Source organism: Benincasa hispida, chromosome 3, assembly GCF_027475165.1.
Source record: "Benincasa hispida cultivar pf3 chromosome 3, pf3_genome.v1.1, whole genome shotgun sequence".
Taxonomy (NCBI): Eukaryota; Viridiplantae; Streptophyta; class Magnoliopsida; order Cucurbitales; family Cucurbitaceae; genus Benincasa; species Benincasa hispida.
The window spans coordinates 41,519,736-41,530,102 of record NC_143480.1 but is presented as its reverse complement, the minus strand read 5'-3'; the positions used below and the strand labels follow the sequence as shown (position 1 = coordinate 41,530,102).

At 34.6% G+C, this 10,367-nt stretch overlaps 1 long non-coding RNA gene across 1 annotated transcript; it reads left to right on the top strand.

Moving 5' to 3' along the window:
• The first annotated feature begins 7,139 nt into the window (after positions 1 to 7,139).
• Positions 7,140 to 9,239, top strand: LOC150037278 (uncharacterized). Its single transcript, XR_016528737.1, has 2 exons — positions 7,140 to 7,272; positions 8,872 to 9,239. It is a non-coding gene; the product is annotated as an uncharacterized LOC150037278 (long non-coding RNA).
• The last annotated feature ends 1,128 nt before the right edge of the window (positions 9,240 to 10,367 follow it).

Genomic DNA, 10,367 nt, shown 5'->3' with positions numbered 1-10,367 from the left:
TAACTCATATTTCGATAGTCATTTAGGTACCGCTTTTGGTCAGACATTATTAACACTTAATAATTCTGTAAGTGTAGACTCGTCATTTTCGAACGTCAGAGGCCACTAATGACCAAAGAAATCCTATCCATTTCTGGAGCTTGAGTTGTTCTGAATCCTATGTTACAACCATTCGAGGGGATAGCCATTGTAAACGACTAGCAAAGGGCCGCTTAAAGCTAACCAGCAGGTGCAACATAGGAATCTCACGGTCCAAACTAATGGAGGAGACCACAGGATATGTTGACATATTTCCTTCACCCACTTACTATGAACTACTTCCTCTGTTCACCTTGATATTGACTCATACAAAACACTTTTTGAAGAGAGGTCACTTCCAGGGTAACACGAAGCATCATATGAATCTCACGGTATGAACTATATGGAGACGTGGCAGTTGAAATCCTATCCTTGATCTCTGATCGAACAACTTCCCCTTATTCACCCGAATCTAAATTTAAGCTAAAAATACTCTCCGTAGGGAGATCACTCCCAGGGTGACACGAAGTACCACTTAAATCCAGACTGTGAACTCTTAGGGATGCAAAATCTAAGAATAACATACCGAGTAGGTTATTAATCTCCCACTGAAGTTTTCTAATAACTCTATCATGTAGGAGTTATTCACCACCACTGAAGTGTTTTAATGTATAGGTAACTACATACTTAGGTTCTTTTCCGACTAATTAAAAATAACCCTAAGTCTATGTGGTTTATCCATGTATAACTCTTATAAATGGACTTTAACCTACGATGTCTAGGTGATAAATGCTTTTATTACCTCACATCGCTCACGAATACTCATAAAACTGGTTACCAACGCTCAATTATTCGGCCATAATCCCCAGGTAAGAGGTGTTCCGTAGACCGTTAACTTAAATACCCCCAACCTTCAACAGGATTATATACCAGTTGAGTTTGTAACCCTAGTTTTACAAGTTTAACGACCTATTTTAACTAATTAAAACAAGTGGTTAACCTATGTGAGCATGCAACTGTTCTTTGTTATGGATTTTAAATGCCTAGCCCAATTTTATAACAGTTTATAAAACTTTAGACATGCTAAACATCCACAACATATAGGCATTTAATATCTAATATAACACTTATATTAAATACAAGAAACCCTAACATGCATACTATATATTATAACAAATTGTAACATACTTTCAATACATGTTGCATGCTTCTTATGGTGGGATTTTAAATCTAAATGGCATACTATATGCACATACAAGATTTATTTAATTATAACATACATCCAATGCATAAATAATTAAACACGTACTGATATGGTTTTAGTTTTGGCAAAAAAAAAGCAAGCAGAAGCCTGACTATTACAAAAACAGCTTCAACACCACTCGAACCGCTCCAAAACCGCTTGAACCAGACCCGAACTGTCTGAACTGGACCAACCACAAACCATTTGAAGCTGAACTAGACCAAACCTCATGAGAACCAGCCGAATCGACTTCTCTTGCTCTCGCTCAAAATCTCGCCAAGTCTAACATTTAGCAATGACGACCATCGTCATGCAATTAGCTTGATCGTTTAGCAACCAATGGCTATCGTTTAACAAAGCTACACGATTGTATAGTGTTCGCCTTCTATGTATAGTGTCATTGTCTAGCGTCGGAGGATGCTACACGATCGCTTAGTGTCAAACATTATCGCATAGCTCCATCTTTAGCACTGCGTCTTGATCGTTTAGCACGTGCCCGAGGTCAGCAATCGTCTAGTGCTATTGCATAGCAATCGATGCATCGCTCAGCTGCAACTCATAGGTAAACAATCGTGTAAGTGACCACTCAGCGCCATCGCATAGCACTTTGCTGTATCGCTTAGCTCCCGAACAAAGGTAAACGATCGTGTAAGTAATCGCTTAGTGCCATCGCATAGCTCTTTGCCACATTGCTTAGCTCCTGATCAAAGATAAATGATCGTGTAAGCGATCGCACAGCGCCATTGCATAGCTCTTCACCTCATCGCTTAGCTCCCATTCGAAGTTACACGATCTTGTAGTGCCATCGCATAGCAAAACAATGCATCGTTTAGCTCTAGAGATAGATGATCGTCTAGCGTACAACATCTAAACGATTAATGCCCAAAGCTCATGTTCGTTTAGCTTTTTCTTCATATTGTCTAACGTATGAAGCTAAATGATCGTTTAGCTACTGAAGCTCAACGACGATATGAACAGAGGCTAATCGTCTGGAATCTGCAACTCGGCCCCTTCGCTTGTTTCTTCAAATTACAGCTTAATTTCAACTCTAATGACTCCAAATAAATTACAGACTCTTGGGAAGACAATAAAGCTCATCAAACAAGAGCCAATTACAAATTTAAACAGGAAATTAAAGAGAAATTAAAGAGAAATTAAAGACCACAACTCAGAAAACCATATCATTACAAAAATTTCATATTTTCATACAAAACACCCACCAAACCAGAATTAATCCAAACCGAATGCTTATAAGATGCTTTGATACCAATTATTGGATCGACACCATCACGCAGCAGAAGAAATCAGGATCTATTAGCATTTTAATTCATTAATTTTGATTGAAAAGAAACATGCTAAAAATAGAGTATAATGGGTTTCATGAACATACCTTGACCGAACCAACGAAATCTCCATTTTCAACTGCTAAATCCTCCAAATCCTTGTGTAGACCACCACAAGATCTTCCCTACTATCCTATTGGTGCTCTAGATTGAGTTGTGGGACTCAAAATAAGCTAGAATCAAAGGGAATATGGAGAAAACTCACTAAACCAATCCATTGAAGAACACTTCTTCATCCGAATTTTGCAGCAAAAATTCAATCGGTTCACCATCTATTTCTTCCCACCAATCTCTTCAATATATTGCAGACTATCATGCAAAGAGATGTGTTGCATGGGATGCAGCTCATGCTTGGAGTAAACCAAAGGAGGAGGTGGTGGGTTCCTTATAAGCTAGTTGAAGATGAACTTTGAAAAACCCATTTTCAATTTTGTGTAATTTTTCAATTTTCAAAATCTATTTTGATTTTAAAATCATATTTTATTTCTAAAATCAAAATGTATTAATTTTACAAATTAATTTCATAAATTAATTTTCTAATAAAATTAATAAATAATTATTTAAACAATTTAAATAATTCTAATTAATTTAATATCCAATATTAAATTAATTTTTACACAAATTCATCTTCATATATTTAAATCATATTTAAATATATTTTCTCCAATTCCTTTTGATTCTAATTTGAACGTTTCAAATTAACTTATCACGCCACTCTAATTAATCGGCTAAACTCATTAGACCGATCTAACCCCCATTCGTTAACTAATGGGTCACTCCACTAAAGTCCATAGTTGAACTCCTCTCACTGTAGATATATTATGTCCACTCGATATAACCATGATTAGTAAGTTAACCTTTCACAGGTTTTTCGCAATAACGGCTAGGTCAAATCTCTGTTTTACCCCCGAAATTACCTCTTGTTTCTTAAGTCCCCACGAATCCCCTAATGAACAATTGTTTTGTGATCCAATCACAAAACCGAGTCCCTCTTATACCAAATAAGAGGGCGGGATCCCTTGTTCAAGCCCCAGAATCAGCACTTAAGGGAACAACCTCTCTACTATCCCTAAAGCGGGTAGGAGTGAATTCCCTCTTGCACCTTATGTCCCCAGCTATCGATCCAGTCTTACCCCTGAAATGGCAGTCATAAGGGCAATCTCAGATAAACAGGAGTTCATAGTTAGCTCAAGATTAAGGTCAAGTTACCTAGGTCATCGCTTTGAAATAGTCAGCCTTAAGCAGTAAACAACGTTATAAAGTAAGAGTGACTCATTTCGTGGTCTAATGTTATACAAAATCTTTTGCACAAGGACACCCCCACTCCTCATGTCTAACATGAACGAATTAGAAACACTTCATTTGTAGCACTTTACAACTCCTTGTAACAACTACAGAGCAGCCGTATCCAATAGTGTTACTAGAATAAGGTACCCAACCTTATCTGTACTATAGATCATTTTGACTATTTACTCGAACCTGATCTACCTTTATGTCTCCACATAAAGTTCAAGTACTCATCTAATAGTCAAGGGACTTTTAGGTTTATTGGATTTCTATTCAAGCAATAGATCTATTCAATAACACCTTTATTGAATTATCAGAATAAGTTCCATTGTTTACATACCACGAGTTTTAGGACATAAAACCCAACATTCTCTTCCTGACCACCTCTTGAGCAAATTAGTTCCCTAGCGCTCATGTATTTTTGCACCCTAGAAAGAAGTTTGACATAGGTTGTAGTGGTTTTCTTACCTAAAGGCCAGAGGAACTTCCCGTCTCTAAGCCCAACTACAATGGCTGTCAAGGCAGCATCATCAATATAACCTTCAAACTGCAAAGCTTCACTGTTAAATCTCGCAACATATTCTCTTAGTGATTCATTCCTTCCCTGCTTTATGATGAGCAGATAAGTGGAAGGTTTTCTTTGATCTCGATCCCTTAGGAATTGGGCAATGAACACTCTTGCCAGTTCTCAAAATGAAGCTATTGATCACCTCTTCAGCTTTTTGAACCATTTTCGGGCTGGACCTGCAAGAGTAAACGAGAATGCCCGACACTTGATAGCGTCTCAGGCTCCATGGAGTTCCATCCATGACCGAAACGTATCCAGATGTTCTACCGGATCCTTCAATCCATCATAGGGAATTATGGTAGGTAATTTGAATTTAGGGGGTACCAACTCCTGCATGATCTCCTCTGTGAAGGGTGAGTCTACCTGATCCAACAAATTATCAAGGTCTAACCCCTCCTGATCTTGAGCCTTCTTGATATCTCCTAGCTGGTTTTGAATGCATTGTAACTCGACTGCCCACAGTCGACTATCCACCCCTCCGTCATCCTCGGTTTTTTTCCTTCGCCTTTGGTTGATGAGATCTTGTAAGTCTGTACCCAGGTCAGATTTATCAGTCTGCTCCATCTTTCAAGCTTCTACTCGGTCACCTCTCCGGACCGTCAACCACCCTTGATACGTGTGTGACCTTCTGAGTTGACTTTTAACTAGAGCATAATTTTGAACAGTAGAAGTTTGAGAATGGCGATCAGCAGGTGCATGCTTCTTTGGGTAAGGGTTGTTTGCACGTCGGTTGTTCCCTCCCAATATCACCTCTCCAATGCCTTTGGTCCATGAACTTCAGACTCCCACACTCCTTCAATCACTAAACCCTTACCCTGGGGTGGGTCTCGGACAACTGGGGTAGTGCTTTAGCCCAACAGATTGTGCTTCTGCTTTCTATCACGCTTATTTTCCTCAGGTGGGCATATCAGATTTTGCTTGATGGCCACGATGATTAGGTTTGGTCGTCTGAGCATCTCCATGATTTGCCTCATGTTCTGACCTAAGCTATCTACTTTGGCGACTAGAGCTACATACTCATGAGTTAGCTCATTTTTAAGCTGGTGGGTCTCCCTCACATGAGTTTCTAGAACATGTGGGTTGTCGTCTTGGACGACATTCACGATCCGAATCATCTCCATCAGTTGGGAGATTCTCTCTGTTCATATTGTTGCCCATGGTTGGCATACAAAATGTGGTGATAGGGCTAAAAGATTTTGCTATTTCTTCTCCCCACAGATGACACCAACTATTGATACCAAAAACCGCACCAACGGTAAATTTGTGCTTGTATTGAAGGAGAGTAGCTCGATATCCTGCAAAAATATGAGTAAAGCTAACACTAATGTGGTGTGGAGCAAAATTCACTACGACACTCAAGTTAGAATTGGGTTTGTTAATTCAACTGGTAAAATATAATATGAGTTGGAAAACATACCTCTCCTTTACCATTTCTATCCTTAATGTATTTGATTTTTGGGTGGAATCATGACGTTCCATTTACCAATCATGAATCACAATGTGACTATACCTCTTTAATACGACAATAATTGAATTATATAAACGGAAATGGGCAATTTACTAGCCTCCAAATTAACCATCTTAAAAGAAGCTTTTAAATGCTAACTCTTAATGCATGCATGAGGACAATTTCATCTTTAAAATCTAATGCATGGGTAAAAGGCCATATAAAACTCCATACCTCAATTGGGCCAATGTAATTGAGGGTGAATATGGGTTGTGGGGTTGGCACATTGCCAACCCTTTCTTTGTACCTTTTTTTTAATGCATATTTATTATTATTATTATTATTTTAAAAAAGAGTTGACCTTGTTTTCGAGGTCAACTAAGCCGTCAACCCTCACGACTTGGCTTTTCCTAAGATGGGGGATCGAAAGCTTGGCTGACCCCCTCTTTCTCTTTCTTTAGTTGGGCTTCACAACCCGGCTGCTAGCCTTTCACGGGCTGGCCTTTCTAATGAAGGGGGGTTGACAACTTTTATTTATTTTTTAAATTTTTTTTTATATTTTTTATATATATATTACTATCTTCCTGGGCTAAGAAGCATACTTCACCACATTGCTCTTAAATGGTGCAAAAAAAAAAAAAAAAAAAAAAAAAACCTAAAAGCCTATTAACTTGGCTTCCTAGCTCAAGCTATATGTCAAGCTTAACTTGCTTTTCTTACTCAATCTTCCAGCTCGATTCGCTCTCTTAGCTCGGCTTACAATCTTATCTCAAATGAGTCAAGCTAACTAAAGCATTTTCTCAATTCCTCTACATTTGATTTGATTAGATTAATTGTGTTTAATTTCACCCTTCACAATTTTTTTAGACATATTTTTACCTAGATGAACTTAAAAAGGAAATAAAATATAGGTCTCTTTTGATAACTAGTTGGTTTATTAAAATTAAGCTGTGATTTTAATAATGTCTTCAAAATCTAAAGTTTTGACAACTAAACAAATGTAGTTTTTGAAAAAATTTGGTAAACAATTCAAATATTTTCTTAAGATGAAAACCATAGTGAAAAAAAAATGAGAAAACAAAAGGAAATTGCCAAAAATAGGATATTTTTTAGGGGATATAGATTTTTGGGATCACTTTTTAAATAGTTGAGTTTTAGGACAAATTAGACGTGAAAGGTCGAAATTGCCCTAAAATGAAAAAAATTCATTCTATCCTCCCTTAAAAAAACGTTACTTTAGTCTTCTTCTCCCACATTTTTTTTTTTTCTTTTTTCTCCAACTTCTCTCCAACTTCTCTTCTCTCAAGCTTCCTCACCATGCCCGAGGAATTTTTCTGCCACTCTTGAACGTTCTCTCATATTTATGGTAAGTTTTTACGATTTTTTTTTGTTATTGATCTTTTTAGTTCTCTACTCTCATTTTTATGTTGATGTTGGGTTGAGTTAGGTTAAATTTTCTTCTCTTCTTGTTGAAACTTCCAAACTTGAAATGTATATTCCCAAATTAATTTTATATTTTTTTACGTGATTTAGGGTGATTTTAGAAATCTTTTAGCAAGTTTTTTAGTTACTTTTTTTTTTAATCTCGCAATATCTTGCAAACATATCGCATCTTCCAAACTTCAAATGTCCACTCTCAAATCAATTATATAATTGTTTTAGGTGATTTAATATGATTTTACACATGTTTTAGAGAGTTATTTTAGTTACTTTTTTTTTTTTATCTTGCAGCATCTCGCAACAACTTTCCAACTTCCAAACTTGAAACACCCAACCCTAAATCATTTTTTATGTGTTTTAAGTGATTTAGGGTAAGTTTAGACATGTTTTAGATAGTTTATTAGGTATTGTCTTTTATCTCGCACCATTTCGCAGTGAATTTCCAACTTCGAAAGACTTGAAACACCTAACTCCAAATCATTTTTATATGTATTTTAGGTGATTTAGAGTGGGTTTGGACATATTTTAGATGTCTTTTAGCTTCTCTCTCTCTCTCTCTCTATATATATATATATATATATATATATTTTATCTTGCAACATCTCGCAATAATTTTTCAACTTTCAAACTTGAAATGTCCAACTTCAAATTATTTTTATCTGTTTTTGGTGATTTAGAATGAGTTTGGACATGTTTTAGATAGTTTTTTAGCTACTATTTTTTATCTCACAATATTATCTCGAAAAGTTTAGAGGTATGGACATTTTTTTTTTGTTTTTTAGATACTATTTTTTTATCTCGCAACAACTTCAAAACTTGAAACACTCCCCTGGAACTCAAGGTTTGAATCAATTTTGTGGAACTATATTTAGCATGATTTGAAATGTTGAATGGTCTTCTTAGGATTTGTTGGAAAGTAGTGGGATTGACTTTTAATTGTAAATTTCTCCTCTTGGACTTTGTGATTTAGCCAGTTGCTTGAACTAATAGCTGATCAATTTGTTTTTCTTGTTGAATTTTCTTGGATGTTTGATTTAAGGTGAGGATACAAGTTGGAATGTTTTTAGTATCATTTTAGGTTCTGTTTTTTTTTTTTTTTTTTTTTTTTTTTTTTTTTTTTTTCATTTTTAATGTTGTTTTAGATGATTTAAGGTGGGTAGAAACATGTTTTAGATAGTTTTTTAGTTATTATATTTTTTCTCTCGCAACAACTTTCCAACTTCCAAACTTGAAATGTCCAAATTCAAGTTATTTTTATATGTGTTTTAGTTGATATGGTGGATTTGGACATGTTTTAGATAGTTATTTAGCTAATGTCTTTTTTTATCTGGCAACATCTCGCAATAACTTTCCAACTTTTGAACTTAAAATGTTCAACTTAAAATCATTTTTATATGTATTTTAGGTTATTTAGAGTAGGTTTGGACATGTTTTAGATAGTTTTTTAGTTATTGTTTTTTATCTCACAACATTTTGCAATATCTCAAAATCCCTAACTCTAAATCATTTTTATTATATGTTTTAGGTGACTATGTGACAATGAATGTCTTACCTCCCAAAATAGTGGCAAGAGTTAGTTGAGCAAAGAAAAAAAAAAGAAGAGAGAATCTCATATGTTGATGGAACTCCCAAATTGCATAAATGTGGCAGATATAATCCTATTACACACACTCAGTAGTCAATTGTAAAAGATTAATGAAAAAATATTGTTGAACACTTTTGTTATTTTCATTATTATTAGAGATGTATGAAGTAGACCTAATACATGTCATATTGTTTGTTGTTGGAGACATATGAAACACACCTAATAACTTATTATAATCTGTTTGTTGCCATATACTTTTCCAAGGTATTTGCAATTTAGAAACAAGATAAAATATCATTTATGATATACACATTATAATTGAATTCTTCAAATAAGATATATATGAATTACAAGTCTCTCAATACATCAAAGTATTATTCTATAATTGGAAGGCCAATTATAGAGCCTAAACGAAAATAAAGAAAATATTCGTCCGTGGCCAAAACATAATTGGAAGGTATACACATTATAATTGAATTCTTCAAATAATATATACATGTATTATAAATCTCAATCAAATTCTTCGAAACATAATAAAATCCAATATTGTTGCTTCACATTGTACATGGGAGTGTTTCTTGATGTCGTGGATATTTACAAAACCTAAATCAGAACAAAAATAGATATAAATACACATATAATTGAATTAGAGAATAAATAAACATAAAATGACAAATGTTACCAAGAGGAAAAAAACCTAAAAAGCAAGCTAAAACATGTGCACCATAACACTGAATCACATAAAATATGTATAAAAATGATTTGGAGTTGGGTATTTCAGGTTTGAAAGTTGGAAAGTTATTACGAGATTTTGCGACATGTTGCGAGATAAAAAAACATTGGCTAAAAAACTATCTAAAACATATCCAAACGCACTCTAAATCACCTAAAACACATATAAAAATGATTTGAAGTTGGACATTTCAGGTTTGAAAGTTGAAAATTTATTGCGAGATATTGCGAGATGTTGCAAGATAAAAAAACAGTAGCTAAAAAACTATTTAAAATATGTTCAAAACCCACCCTAAATCACCTAGAACATATATTAAAATGATTTAGAGTTGGAGGTTGAAAATTCACTGCGAGATGTTACAAGATAAAAGATAATACTTAATAAACTATCCAAAACATCTCTAAACCCACCCTAATTCACTTAAAACACATATAAAAATGATTTAGAGTTGAGTGTTTCAAGTTTGAAAGTTGGAAAGTCGTTGCGAGATACTGTTAGATGCTACGAAATTAAAAAAAAGTAGCTAAAATAACTCACCTAAAACAAGTATATAATTAATTTGGGAGTGGACAACTAAGTTTGGAAGATTTGATATGTTTACAAGATGTTGAGAGATAAGAAAAAGTAACTAAAAAACTTGCTAAAAGATTTGTAAAATCACCTTAAATCACTTAAGATAAGTATAAAATTAATTTTAGAATAT